General features: G+C 36.3%; 1 protein-coding gene across 4 annotated transcripts in view; it reads right to left on the bottom strand.

The window, feature by feature from the left end:
* LOC150090413 (uncharacterized) overlaps positions 1-16188 on the bottom strand; it is a 137910-nt gene that overhangs the window by 18056 nt on the left and 103666 nt on the right. The window contains exon 7 of one of the 4 annotated variants that reach the window (XR_016548097.1): positions 221-296. The exons of the other annotated variants lie outside the window; for them this stretch is intronic. The gene's annotated coding sequence lies outside the window, so the exon portion shown is untranslated. The remainder of the gene's footprint in view (positions 1-220; positions 297-16188) is intronic. 4 annotated transcript variants of the gene reach the window in all.

Below are 16188 nucleotides of genomic sequence, written 5' to 3'. Positions count from 1 at the left end.
ACTTGTGAAAGAGATAGAATTTGAGTTAAAGGCAACTCAGAAAGGGAGAGAAAGTCAAACTTAATGAAATAAATGAAACAAATTCATATAAAAAGCATACCTGAATTATAAAAGTGATATCCATCCCGATCATTTTTAAAGTTTAAAACCTTCCCATTGTGTGGATTAAAATCAAATGAACAAAGTCAATGAAATATTTCAAAATTAACCTCATATTTACCAAAAACTGAAGATGCCATCCAACTGAAGAAACAAGCAAACAGATGGAGAGCCAAACTAGAGGGAGTAATATCCATCTGAAATAATACAATGGTCTATGAACAATATTATGCTTTTGTTATATAAATCATATAACAAAAATGTCAAGGCCTGCTGGTTGAAAGCAAACCAACCATGGATGTCACTCTATGCCCAAAAATGACAGATGAAACTAAAATCACATTCTTAAATATGAGTGACACCCTCTAAAACTAAACTACTGTAATTAAAATATGAAATATAAATTTCACTTATGACTGGAGCCAATCAATAAATCTAAATATGCCTGCCTTGAAATAAGAAACATTGTCCCTTTAACTAATTTGCTGCATAATGCAAATGTAACCCAGTACTAGGAGTTTTTATTCTTGTGATTTTTGTTGTGTTCAAACAGAAGTGTTTCATCCAAACATTGCTTCACTGCCTGTCTAGATTTAGTACATTATTCACTCTCACTATTTCCTTCAGTGGTGTATATGGTTTTTAATAAATAAATTTGCCTCTTTTGGTGATATTATTCAATTAAAAATTATGTTAGTAATTCTAGGATGACTTGTAGATAATAATGTTTCTAAAGTGAGCATAAGCCTAATCTTGTTGCACTCACTGAAGGAAACAGTGACAGCAAGACAAAAAAATAGGAGATAAAATAGGATGCAGAGAACCATTTATTGGCTAACTGCAGAAAAATCTATAAAATTAGGAAGATGGGCTGAAAAAGTGACAATTAAAGTTTAACATCGTTTAATGTAAGGTACTGCATATGGGCTGATATAATAACAGAATAATATACCAACTGGGTGGTATTGTGCTCAAGATAGCAGAGAAAGAAAAACATCTAGAGGTAACTGCATGATCTGAAAAAGTTCTGTGGGTAGTGCAGACAGGCTGTTAGGAGTTCTGAGGAATTCTGCAGTAAAGACAAGGAATCACTTATAAGGCAATGGTGGTTATGCTGCATCTTCAACACAAATGTCTAGAAGCCCCATTTTAAGAAAGATGTGAACTATTGGAATGCGTGCAGAAAAGAGCAAGATTAGTCAAGGACACAAAAGGGTATTCATACCATGAAAGACTTCAGCTCTATAAATTGCAACGCATGGAAACCAGGCACCTGCAAGAAGTCATGATTTAAGTGTTTAAAGCTTTAAATGGATTGAGTAAATTAAATACTGATGGCATTCTTACGCTTTCTGAGACAACACACATTAGGGGACATAAACTTAAACTGAAAAACAATCACTGCAGGATAGATGCATGAAAATTCTTTCAGCCAAGAGTAACTTATTGTTGGAATAAACTTCCATCTAGTGTTGAAAACGTGGGTAGTTTGAGTAAATTTAAGGAAGCATCACTTCCATCTGTGCATCCCATGGATATTTGCTGATGCTATCAAAGCAGAGCAGTGTTAGGTGGTTTAGAAAACGGCTATGTTGGAAGATACACAGACAAAGAGATTAACAGCAGCCGCAAGAAGAGGTGTAAGTAATTCTTGCACTACTTCTATAGGAACAGACAGCAGCCACAAAAGCAAGGTATGGGGGATTTCAAGGCTGACTCAGGGTCCTCATGGAACAAGCAAATACATAGGCTGTGTTAGGGTCACTAAGAGTAAAAGCATTGCATATATACTTGCATGTACCCAAATATTAGGAGCATAGTAAATCGATTGCCTTTAGCCAGCGGGTAGTTGGTTGGTGGACAGACTTCCATCCCTTGTTGTGGAAGTTGATAATAGCCTAAATAAATTTAAGGCGCAGCTGGACAAGTATTTCGAACAAACGGAGGGGTTAAGTGGAAGTTTTTTTTTGGCTGATGCTGCATAAGCTTGCTTTCTTGCATCGTATGCCTCTACTAACGCTAAATGCTAATGCTAATTTGATGAATTTGATGTACTGGTTAAATCTGAAGACACTGTAGGGATATTGGGAGATATGGTGCCACTCACATATAAGGAATGCAGAACTTGAATATAGTGATTATAATGTGTACATAATGAACAGAGAGGTGAGAAGGAGGAGGGAGGGGGAAGGATTATGCTTTTGGTTAGGAAGCATATAGAATCTAGGGTAGTACACCTGGTGATGTGAGTGGCTGGTGCAAGGCTGCTGAGTGTTTAGTGTGACATAAGCACTGGAAACCAAAAATGAGAATAGGGCTGTTTTATAGCCCCAATGAATTTGATGAATAGTACAAATATCTATACAAACAAATAGAGTGAACTAGTATATCAAATGTCATATAATGGGAGATTTTTTAACCTTCAAGATATTGACTGGAACTTATGGCTTGGTCACTCACACAACAGTAAGGCCGACCGGGCTAGCCGAGTGGGTAAAGTACCTGCCCGGCAACCCAAAGGTCGCGGGTTCGATTCCCGCCTCGGGCTTGGATCAAAGTACTGCAAAAACCTTGGGAGGTGCAATATGGCCACAGAAGCCGATGCGCCAACAACTACCAAATCAAAAAAAAAAAAAAAAAAAACAACAGTAAGACTTTTCTGGATCTATTAGTTGACTGTTTTCTACACCAGCGTATTAGAGAGGCAACAATATAAAGAACTAACCTTTATTTGATTATCAGCAATCACTCTTCATGCATTAACAATCACTATATAGTGGTGATTACAATGTACTGATGTGAGATTTACTAAAAGATGTAATTACTGTCAAGGGCAAAGGGAATGATTTTTTTTTTCATTAAGGTGACTACTTTATTAGGTGACTGTGGTCCAAGGGAGTTTTTAAATTCCATGCAGTCGGACTAACCAGTGATGTTACCATCCTCAAATTCTAAATGGTAAGTATTCAGGGAAATAACTGCAGAAGTTACTAGGCTTTTTATACCAACTAATAGACAATGTTCAAGGTTTAGACCTAAACAGATGCCAGATGAACTGATGAGACTTGTGGCAAAGAACAAAAATACATGGGATGCACATAAATTATCAAGTGATACAGAAGCCTACAGTAGGTATAAACTAGTATGCAATCAAGTCACAAAGGAGGTTAAGCAAGATAAGTCAGATTACAAGAAGCCTCTGGCAAAGGGGGTCAGTGAGTGATTTTGCTTTTTATGACACACGAGCAACTAAGACTGTGATGCACCAAGTCCAGTCTGGCAAAGGATTCAAAGAAAAAACTTTCTTACTTATGTAAATAAAAGAATATGATTTGCATTAGCATTAGCTGAGGCATATGATGCAAGAAAGCAAGTTTATAGAGCATCAGTCAGAAAAAAAAAAAAAAAAAAAAAAACCCTTCCCATTTCACTTATCTGGTTACTCCAAATGTTTGTCTAGTTCAGTTTTAAATTCATTTAAGCTATCAAACTTTCACAACAACAGATGGAAGTCTGTTCCGGCAATAAACTACCCGCTGGCTAAAGGCAAACTTCCGCACATCTATTCTACAACTGTCTTTCCTGAATTTGAATATATACCCCCCTCAGGTTCTTAGACTGAGCAAGTAATTGAGTCTGCTCAAACCATTCAAAGCCTTGTACACTTCAATCAGATCACCTCGCAGGTACCTAGTCTCCAGATGCTGCAATTTACAAAATTTAAGCCTCTCCTGGTACCCCTTTGTTCCTCTCAGCAATCTCATTGCGCTTCTCTGTACTTATTCTAGAAACTCTACATGCTTCCTAAAATGAGGCCTCCAGACCTGTACACAGTACTCACGGTGTGGCCTGACTATTGCCTTATACCAGGGGTTGGCAACCTTTTTTGAGTGAAGAGCCGCACCTCAGCTCAAGCTGGGAGGATTTAACAAAATGGAATATCGTGCGAAGGTGTTTTATTAAAAAATATATATTTTTGGAAATATTATTTATTAATAAATAATCATTAACAAATAATAAATATTATTTATTAATGCTCGTGATGCACAGGCAAACTAAACTGAAAAGCGTTTGTGCCTTACGCTGAAACTAATGTTATATTCATGTCGCCATCCACACCCGCTGCATGCCACTTGTCATACAAGTGGGCTAAAAGTTAAAGAGCCATGGTTACATGCTAAAAGAGCCGCAGGTTGTCGACCCCTGCCTTATATAAAGATATAATTACCTTGTCTCTGCCAGCAAAATTCCTATATATCATTGACAAAACTCCATGACCTGCTCTGTCAGCCCATCTGCACTGCTTGGAGAACTTCATATCCTACTGCACAATTAACCCCAGGTCTTTTTCATTCTCCACCTGCCTGAGTGTAATATGACACAGTTGGTACGTTTCTCTTGGGTTACTACTACACATATGCAGTACTTTGCATTTGTCAATATTAAACTTCAGTTGCCACTTCTCAGCCCATCTTCCTAACTTTTCTAGATCCTGTTGCAGTAGCATACTGTCTTTACTATCATGAACAACCCTGCCAACCTTTGTATCATCTGCAAACTTGGACACTAAGCCTGATATATCATCATCAATATCATTAATAAATGCACAAAACAACAATGGGCCTAGCACCAAACTCTGGGGGACTCCACATTAGTCCACATACAGCAGTTTCCATTTATTACCACTCTCTGCCATCTCCTACTCAACCATCCCTTTATCCATTGCAGCATCTTGCTCTTAATGCCATACTGCTCCAATTTGTACAGCAGTCTTCCACGTGCAACGGTATCAAAAGCTTTCCTGAAATCCAAGTATAAATTATTTTTGCATCCAGTTCCTTTGTGACCACATCATAGTATCCAATCAAATTGGTCAGACAAGGCTTCTTCCCCTTAATAAACCCATGCTGTGGCTGAACTATTACTGCAGTCTTGTAGAGGTGATCCTGCATCACTTCTTTAACCAGTGACTCCATTATTTTCCCTGGAACAGAAGTTAAAGTAACATGTCTATAATTATTTGCATCACCCTTTGAACCCCCTTTTTGAACTGGGGATACATTTGCACATCTCCAGTCCATGGGGACCACTTCTGAATCTAAGGATGCTCTCATAATTATGGCTAAGGGTTTGCTTACTTCCCTCACTGCCTCCTTCAATATAACTGGATAGATTCCATCCACCGCAGGTGCCTTTTTTATGTTTAATCTCAACAATTTCTCCTCTGCTTTGCTCTCCATTATTACAAAATCATTTAGTTCCCTGTTAAGAGTTTAGTAAACTTCTGTCCTCCCCTTCCTTACAGAATTCCTCATGTGAATGTAGATGCAAAATACTCATTCAGTTTGTCAGCTATCTGAGCAGGATCATCAATTGAACTACTAACATCAAGTGGACCAATCTGATTCATCCCCTTCCTTCTAGAGTTTACCTAAGTAAAGAAGTCTTTATTGTTTTTCTTTGCATCCTTTGCTAAGGATTTCTTATAATCAGCTTTCGCTTGCCTAACCTCCTTTGTGACTTGATTAAAGACTTGCTTATATCTGCCATAGGCTTCTGTGTCACCTGCTATTTTATATGCATCCCACGCATTTTTCTTCTCTGCCACACGAGCCTCATTAATTTATCTTATATCCATTTAGACCTAAATCTTGAACAGTATTTCTTAGTTCATATGAAAATCCTAGTAGCTTCCAAGATTAATTCCTTGAAGGCTTCCCATTTAGAATTCACTGTCTTTAACATCATCAGTTGATCCCACTGTATAGAATTTAAAAATTGCCTAAAAACACTGCGTCACCTTTATGAAAACAAAAACTCTTCCCTTTATCCTTGATGGTAGTTACATCTTTAAGCTGATGAATCACATTGTTCTATTAGATATGAATGATTTAGCCATTGATGATTCTGCTCAGGTTGCTGAAAAATTGAACAGATATTGGGAATTAAAGAAGAGTATCAAATTCTGACAGGGAGCTAAATGATTTTGTGATAACTGAGAGGAAAGTGGAAGAGAAATTGTCGAGGCTAAATGTAAAAAAAAAAAAAAAAAACCAACAGATGGCACCTGGGGAGGATGGGATCTATCTAATTATATTAAGGGAGATAGCAAAAGAGATAAGCAAACCTTCAGCCATAATTATGAGAGCGTCCTGGGATTAAATGATAGGTTTCTTTGAACCGGAGGTGTGCAATTGTATCTCTAAATCACAAAGGGGATTCAAAAGATGAGTAATTATAGACCCGTTAGCTTGACTTCTGTTGCAAGAAAAATAATGGAGTCACTGGCTAAAGAAGAAATGCAGGACCATCTAGTCAGGAATGGAGTTATACTCCAGTCGCAGCACAGATTTGTTAAGGGGTGCTCTTGCCTGACCAATCTGATACTATGATACAGTAATAAAGGAACGGGAAGCAAAAAATAATTCTGACATCAATATTTCCAAACACGAGAGGTATTAGAACCTATAGTACTTAGTACCGTGCTTGAGTTGGAGGTTGAGAAGACGAATGAAGATATTTGTTGACATTGTTTGTTTGTTTGTTATTTGGTTTTTAGGAGCATTAGCAACTAAGGCCATATTGCTCCGGGAATATGCGGTGATCATTCCCTGATCTTACCGCATCCCCATATTTGGTGGTGACAGGATCGAACCCCGGTCTAATCAAGAAGCGTGTGTTACGCACTGCTGCTTCTTCCCACCTGGCTACGGAGGCACCTTTTGTTGACATTGAACTTGAACTTCTGTAGACTGTAATTTTCAAGAAATACGTAAGAAGGAAGGTTGTTCCAGAAAACGGCAGCTCAATGAATAAACGAGGAAGATGAAAAGTTGGTTCTGTGAGTTTGGAGTTGGACAGTAAATGGATGCTGGCTGGTGGCAGCACGTGTTCGGACTGTTTTGAAAGAGAGAGCGGGAATTATAGAAGCCAATTCAGAAGAACAGTGCCCATGGAAGTATCTGTAGAAGAGGCATGCAGCAGAAACAGAAACAGTACCTCTATGAGACAGCGAGTGGAGAGACTCTGTTAGAGATGAATCATTAATTAACCTAACTGCCCTCTTCTGAATGGAATCAAGAAGCCTGAGAGAGGTTTTGGGGGGCACCACCCCAGATGTGGGAACAATATTCCATGGCAGGGCAGATTTGCGATTTATACAGAGTGAGCAGATGTTTGGAAGAAAAGTAACGCCAAGAGCAAAAGAGAAAACCAAGTTTTTTAGATGCAGAGGAAGCAATATTTGTAATGTGCTTGTGCCAAGAGAGATTAGAAGTCAGGGTAATCCCCAAAAGAGATATATCATTTTGCCTAAAAATCGGAGTGTCACCAAAGATAAGCATAGGAGCAGAAGAATCCTTTTTGAGAGATATAAAACAAGACTGAGTTTTAAAAGGATTGAAATCAACTAAGTTGTCTTTGCCCCACTGGAGAATTACCTGGAGATCGGCATTTAAGGAATTGGTAGCAGATTTTTGAGAAGTTGAAGCTGATTGAGTAGGACAAGGTTTCTCAAAATGGAAAGTGGAATGCAGTGTGCTATTGTCGGCAAAACTATGGATAGGATTTCCAGTCAATGGAAGAAGGTCATTAATATACAAGAGGAAAAGAGTGGGGGAAAGAACTGAACCTTGGGGGACATCGGCATTAGTGAAGTTAGAAGACAGAGAGCCATCTACCATCACCCTCAGTGAACGATCAGAGAGAAAGCTGGATAATCAAAAAAAAAAAAAGAAAGCTGGATCAGAGAGAAAGCTGGATACTAAAAACAGTTGGCAAACCATAAGATGGAAGATTGTTTAGAAGACTATGCCAAACACGATTGAAAGCCTTTGATATGTCAAGAGCAACTACTTGTGTTTCACCGAACCTTTCCATTGAATTAGTCTATAAATGGGTAACGTAAGCCAGAATATCACCAGTGGATCGACACTGACGGAATCCATACTGGTGATTGTTGATCAGATGGAAGGTTTCTAGGTAGTTTAAGAGTTGGCGGTTAATTGATTTTTCCATTACTTTAGAAAGAGTAGAAGTAATTGCAATGGGACGATAATTGGATGGGAGGGATTTACTGCCCTTTTTAGGAACTGGCTGGATATGAGCAAATTTCCAAGCAGAAGGAAAAACATCTATGGAATAAGAAAGTGAAAAAAAGGCGGCAAAGAATAGGAGTAAGTTCAGGAGCACAGGTTTTGAGAACAAGTGGAGAAATACCATCGGGACCTGGAGCTTTCTTAGCATCAAGATTCGTCAAAGTCCTTCTGACATCCTTTTGACAGAAGATCACAGGGGTCATCGAATGGAGCGTGTTGGGAATGGTGGGAGGTGTTTTACCAAGATCATTAATACATGAGTTGGAAGAAAAATGGGATGCTAGCAGGTCTGCTTTATCCTTGGCTGAAGTGACAACAGAACCATCTGGTTTGGACAAGAGGTTGGAGCAGAGATGGGCAAAAGTTGCGGCCAGTAGCTTTGGCAAGAGACCAGAATATACTCAGATTTTAGAAAAGCATTTAACACTATTCCACATAAAAGATTACTGTACAAATCAGAGCAATTTGGCATTATGTAAAAGTCACGCTATGTATAAAGGAATGGTTGAGTGGAAAAAGAGTGGTTCTCAATGGGCACTGCTCTTCTTGGACTCTATTATTAGTGGAGCTCACCAGGATTCTGGGTCCATTGTTGTGTTCTATATTTATTAATGATACTGATGAAGGCATATCTAGCTTAATATCTAAAGCTGTAGATGATACAAAGTGGCAGTGTGGTGAATAACAGTATTCAGGGTATGCTACTGCAAGAAGATCTAGAAAATTTGGGCAGATAGGCTGCAAAGTGGCAATTGAAGTTTAACATTTAAAAATACAAGGTGCTGCATAGGGAGAGCAGTAATTCCAGAATAATGTACTAACTGTGTGGTACCACACTGGAGGTATTAGGGAACAAAACAACCTGAGCGTGATTTCACAGTCAGACACGAAGTTCTCTCTGCAGCAAGATGAACTGTTAGGGCAGGTGCTCATGGGGTTTTTGTCAGCAGGGATAAGGAAATAATTATCCAGTTATATAAGGCAAGGTCACATCTTGAGTACTGCATACAGGTCTGGAAATCTCATTTTAGGAAGGATGTGGATCTGTGTTTGGAAGATGAGAAATTGATGACAAGAGCAAAGAAGTTGGTGATGGGAACAAAAGGGTGCTCTTACCAAGAAAGACTTCAGTTTTGTAAATTACATCATCTGGAGACTAAGCACCTGTAAGGTGATTGAGGTGTTCAAGGCTTTAAATGGATTGAGTAAGCTGGCGAAGATAAAGAAAGCCAACGAGAATCATGGTAAACAACAGGAAACTTACTGGACAAACAGGTTTGCCACTACCAGTTTCTCCCTGCATTCTCGGTAAATAGACAGCCCATGTTATTGGTAGCGGCAGCAGAAGTCGACAATGTACTGACTGGTGCTTAAACACAATCAACGATAACATCATAGCATTAAGTGACATTATGATATGCATATATATATATATATAAAGAATCTTTCAGTAAAATAACCTTAAAAATGTACAAAGAAATCGGTAATATGGTTTCTTTTAATAATGAAAACACTCATGAACTCCAATAATCTGCTTTTAATAACAAGAAAAAACTAATCATTACATTCTCTGTCACGCCCACGTGTCAATCAATATATCATTCTCGACTTCTACCGCCACTACTGATAACATGCACAGTCTGTTTAATGAGAATGAAGGAAGAAAACTGCGGTAGAGGCAAACCAGTTTGTCTGGTAAGTTTTCCGTGGTTCTCATGTTGACTTTCTTTACCTTAGTCAGTAAGCTCAGTGCTGTGGGGTTTAATAACAATCCCAAAATAGCTCATACACTTGACCAGGATTGAATTAAGAACAGTAGAAGAAGAAGAAAGGAATTTAAGAGTTATTGTACAAGCACAAAGGAAAACCCATTGCATCCTATTGATGATTTATTGTACATTTGCTTGTAGAGATGGGGAGTTCATAATATTGCTGCATAAGGCCATTGTAAGAATGCACTTGGAATACTGTGTCTAAGTATGGTAACCAAACCTAAAAACATACACTTGCACTTCATGAGGGTCCAAGTATAGGCAACCTGCTTTGCGAGATCTCAAAAAAAAAATCTCTCATATTTTAGAGATACACAATTAGAATCTTTCCATATGAGGAAAGACTCCAAATATATGGACTACAGAGCATGGCAACCAGGCACCTTAGAGAAGATCTGAGTAAGGTCCATAAAGCTTTGGGAGAGGACAGTAAAGAGAATAAAGGTAAAATTTTCACTATTATAAGCAATTCTAGCAGCCATAAATTCAAATTACAGGGAAAGAAGTTTTCATATAGCTAGTGAGTTGTTAATTACTGGAATAAATTATCTCCATGGGTAGTTGATTCTGACAGCTTGGGAAAATTCAAACATTTGGATAGTTAGCTTATTAACTTTATTAAACAACACATAAGTAGTTTATTTTATTTATTTTTATTTATATCTTTATATCTAAAGTTTTTTTTTTCTTCCTACTGAAGCAGCCAAAGGCTGTAGCTTCCTTGCACTATAGCTAATACAAATACTTTTTTCATCCTACCTTATATATTGCTTTCAGTCTAATGACTGAGCTCCCTGGCAGAATTCTGTGATCCATTATTAAGCAATAATAAATTACTCCTATCTTTAATTTAGCAGTAAAATATTTTTGAAAAGTTGACTGTATTCAAAGATATTTCAGAATATGTTGGTTAGTACTATGAATATAAATTTATTCTTTTAATACAATACATATGTAAAACAGTAATTTTAATCTTACCTGGTAGTATGCCATATTCTCTGATTGACTTGTTTTACTATGTTACTTTTTTCCTACCTATGTGAGATTGATATTCTAAAGAATATCTGAAGTTAAAAAAGTTTTCCACTGTGTGCATACTTCAGGAAGTTTCTTTCTTTCTCTCACTCGCTCACACACACACAGCCAAAATTGTTTGGGTTTTGGAAACAAATCCAGTAGTCCTTCCAACTATTAAATCCAACTAAAGCATATTATGTAAAAGGCAAAATTAATCGCTGCTAACAATTCAAATGAAATATTTAAAAATGCAACATTTATATGTCTAAAATTTTGTATTAAAAATCGAACTTTTACTAATATCACCCCTGATATCACAGAATATTCTATACATTAAAATCAAAAAATTTATATTTAACAAAATCATTACTAATTCATGTTACAATATTTTAAAAATTCTGCTACAATACTTCAAAATACTCACATATGTACTACAACAACAATGATAGCATTTTTCCAAAATATGGAAAAATTTTCCTGAGTTCCCACTCTCTATATACATGGAGGGAGGGGCAGTGGGGTAAAGATCCCAATAGACAAATATTTTAATCGTAAGGAATCATAAGAATGTAAGGTATTCTTTCAAGCATTTCAAACTATGAAAGGAAATACTTGCAAGAAGCAAATTTTTAAGTACATGATATATAATTATATTTTATTTTATTAGAAGCATGAAATATAAGCATAAGCACCAAAATAACCACCACCACATATTGTTACCACTAGTACCACCACCACTGTTAGTAAGTGTGAGAAAAAGATAGAAATTAATAAATAAAAAGAAATAGTTTGACTTCATATACATAAAAAAGGGAGTATCAAATAACATTATCTGTTAGATAACAATGTTATCTAGAGGAATGCAGTACAATGTTATCTAAAAGAATGCAGTAATTATAGCAAACCCAGGCCAGAATGCAAAAGGATAATACCTCAGCCATATTAATAATCAAAAAATTTCAATATTAGTTCAATTACATTTAGTTAAAGATTACAAGTATATTATTCTGGTTTATTTTTTATATTAATTATTTTTAAAATTAAGTTTATATATATCCTGAGGTTAAAAAGTGAATTTTATTTTAATGGAAACAACTTTGATTTTAAGCTTAACGAACTTAACTTTTAAAAGGCAATTTAATAAAACAATCAAAAATCATATGCTCGCCAATTCTAAATTTTATTATATACACATATATGCAACGTTGAATGAACCGGTTATAATAATGTAGAACAAATTTTTGGCTGAACATTATTGTACATAACTTTAATGCAAAGCTTTCTGAATTTTCCTTGTCCCTGCTGACAAAATTCCTGTATATTATTGATGGAACTCCATGATCTGTCCTACCAACCTGTCTTCACTAACCCAGAGAGCTTTGAGTCAGACTGTAACAATTATCACTTGCTCTTTTTCTTTCTTCACTACCTTGAATGTGATACCACCTAAATCAGTACATTATTCTGGGATTACTGCTACCCACATGCAGTACCTTGCATTTATTTATTGACATTAAGCCCCAATTGCCACTTCTTAGCCCATCTACCTAATTACTCTGGGTACTGTCATTAACCACACTGCCAACCTTTGCTTGATCAGTACAATTAGACATTAAACGTGATAATGTGTTCATCAATACTATTACTAAATATTGAAAACAATAAGGTTGGCCCAACAAAGAAACCTGAGGGGAACTTCACTATCAACTTCATTCTGAGAGCAGTGCCCATTAATAACACTGTCTTCTGCCACTCAACCATTCCATTATCTACAGTAGTAACTTGAACCTAATACTACAATGTTGGTTTTTAGGAGCATTAGCAACTAAGGCCATATTGCTCCGGGATATGCGGTGGTCATTACCTTACCTTTCCGCATCCTCGGTATTTGGTGGTGACGGGCTCGAACCCCGATCTAATCAAGAAGCATGTGCTACGCACTGCTGCTCCTTCTCACCTGGCTACGGAGGCACCAAAATACTACAATGCTAATACAGTGGTTTTAAACCGGGGTGCCACGGCACCTTACGATCCCACAATAACATTCCAGGAATGCTACGTAATTGGGGTTTAAGTTATTTAAACTTATTATTATTTTTTAATTTATATGTTTATTTCATTATAAAATGGTGTACAGTATCGTTTTAATTTTGTGGTGATCTATAATTGATGTTTACTTAGTACCTCTATAGTTAGATAGTATGAATCAGAGCTGTAATACTCAATATGTTCTACGTTGATAATAATATTAGTAAATTAATAAGAGGAGTTTACCTCAATATAGTACGTGGAACACTTCCGTATGATACCCTCCAGAAATTAAAACGGAAAAAACCGACAACTTACCGGTACATTAAAGTAAAATATAAATAATTAAATAATCAATTTAACACAATTCAAAACAATTAAAATTCAAATTAACGCAATTAAAAGAATCTAACGAAAATATTCAAAACGATTTTCCTTCCTGAAGCTGACAATGCTTTTCGACCGACTGTCGTGATCACAGGAATGAAAATTACTGAATCAGGCTAAACCTGCAACTTAAATAGTGATTATATGTCTTCGCGCATGCGCGTAAAGGTCCACGCATCGGAGATAAAATATGGCCGCCGAACATTAACAGAATTCTCGTGTAATTTAATTTCAACGGTTTCTGCAATTAATAGTCGTGTATAATTATGTTGAACGTTAAGTATTTTGGCCTCGTTAAATAAAAAGGTATGTTTTTCGTTAATGGCATGAAAGGCTAATTCTGACGCTGCTGAACGAGAAGCACGAACTGAGGCTTCGTGTTGATTTACACGAATATTAAGAGAAAACCGCGTCGAACCCTGGTAAGATGAGTCGCAATCACCGCAAGAAATGTTGTATACTAGATCATTAATTTGTATTGCGAACGCGGAAAGAACCGAGCGATTGTTCAGTATAGTGAGTAACTTCCATATAGGCCTAGCTATAATTTTAAATTCGGTATCTTTAAAGAATCTGTTAAGCTGTTTGTGCCACTGTTCAACATATGGGACAGAAATAAAGTATTTTTTGATATTACTATTGTTGATTGGTGTAGTATTTTTTATCCTATCCTTAGCTTGTACCTTAATTCGATTTATTGTGTTAATGGGATAACCCCTGTTCAAGAATCTGCTAGTTAATATTTGTATTTCTGAGTCCAAAGCAGAATCCGTCTTGGAATACGTCGAAAAGCATTGTCAGCTTTAGGAAGGAAAATCGTTTTGAATATTTTCGTTAGATTCTTTTAATTGCGTTAATTTGAATTTTAATTGTTTTGAATTGTGTTAAATTGATTATTTAATTATTTATATTTTACTTTAATGTACCGGTAAGTTGTCGATTTTTTCGTTTTTTCCGTTTTAATTTCTGGAGGGTATCATACGGAAGTGTTCCACGTACTATATTGAGGTAAACTCCTCTTATTAATTTACTAATATTAGTACCTCTATATAAAGAATAAAATTACATACTGTATATATATATATATAATTTGTATTATGAAATGTAATTTTTATAATTATATTATTGTAATAAATATCATATAACATATATATTTTTTAATATTATATATACATATTTACACGGATATATACAGAGAGAGAATCGGATCTAACAGGCAGAAAATTGAGTAGGGGTGTTGCAAAATAAAATAAATTACTTAGGGCTGCCGTTATTAAAAAAAGGTTGAAAACCACTGCTCTAATACATACAGTAATCTTTCATATGGCACAATATCAAAATCTTCATTGAAGTATATGATGTCAAAATTATTCTTTGCATCCAGTTCATTACTGCATCATAGTATCCAGTTTGTTACTGCATCACAGTATCCAGTTCGTTACTGCATTATAGTGTTCAATCTGATTGCTTAGGGTTTCCACCTAACAAATTCATGCCATGATTGCCATATAACTGCATTCCTGTGGAGATGATCCTGCATTGCTTCTCTAACCACTGACTTCATTATTTTCCCTCGAACAGAAGTCTGTAATTACTCAGTAATTACAGGTCCATAATCATTCACTCTGCCTTTTTATGAATGGGGAGACATTTGTAGGATTCTACACTGAACCCAAAAATGCTCTCATGGCTGAAGGTTTCTTACTTCTTTTGCTGTCTCTTTTAATACAATTGGATAGATTCTATCACTGAAGGTGCCTTATTCATTTCACATTCAACAATTTCTCTTGCACTTTCCTCTCAGTTTTCACAAAATCATTTAGCTCCTAATTATAACTTGGTATACTTCTAATATCCACATCCCAAAATCTTGTTCATCTGTGAATGTAGATGCAAATATTCATCCTGCTGTAACATGCACATACATTCCAAAGAAAACAGCACATAGCAGATATGCATGCTAGCATGCACATTTAATAGAACACATCTTCAAACACAAACCGATTTCTTCATATCCATTAAAATTAAGAAAATTTGCAAATGTACATTGCAGATTTCAGATGCAATCAAATAAGGAGCAAACTGGCAGCATGGTAATTTTCAGATCACCACAATTTTAATGGGATTGCAGGATTTACCAAATACAGTGGATTCCGGTTATTTGGGCCACCGGTTAATCGGGGCAGCCGTTTATTTGGGGCAAATCTTAAAAAACAAAAACCAATCGAGAAAATAGCCAGGGTTTACTTCGCTTAATTGGGACAAAATGCCGTTTAATCGGGGCAGGAGACCTCAGCACTGGAGATTACCCTACGATTGTCTCCGACCGTACCACGTAATTCGGTCGGATTTCTGGAGGTCACAACCATAAAACAATAAAAACAATTAGCAGTCACCTGTTTATTGGGCTTTTGTGTTAGTGCAATCTATCATAAACGGACAGTAAACTCGATCTTACTGAATTTGCAGTAATACCGACAGCTGGAATTCTGTGGGTTATTATGGTAAAATGTGTTTACACTTCCATGGAATCTTCAATCATATAAAAAAAATTATTTTCAGAATCTTCTCTTCATTCCTATTTTTAAAGCTTCCTAATTTGTTACTCCGTTCTCACTTGCGCGTGTTGTGTTACTTGCAATTTGTGTGTGCCCTGTTCTTTGTTATTGATTGCTTATCTTTTTACTGTTTTAAATTTCAGCCCCCACCAACAAATGTCAGTGAACAGAAGTGTCAACTAGTTTAGTTAGTATGTACATATTACAGTACGTATTAATTATTCCGATCAT

Source organism: Mastigoproctus giganteus, chromosome 2, assembly GCF_048544385.1.
Source record: "Mastigoproctus giganteus isolate SK-2022 chromosome 2, ASM4854438v1, whole genome shotgun sequence".
Lineage (NCBI taxonomy): Eukaryota > Metazoa > Arthropoda > Arachnida > Uropygi > Thelyphonidae > Mastigoproctus > Mastigoproctus giganteus.
The sequence above is the reverse complement of the archived record's forward strand: the minus strand, read 5'-3'. Positions and strand labels throughout refer to the sequence as shown.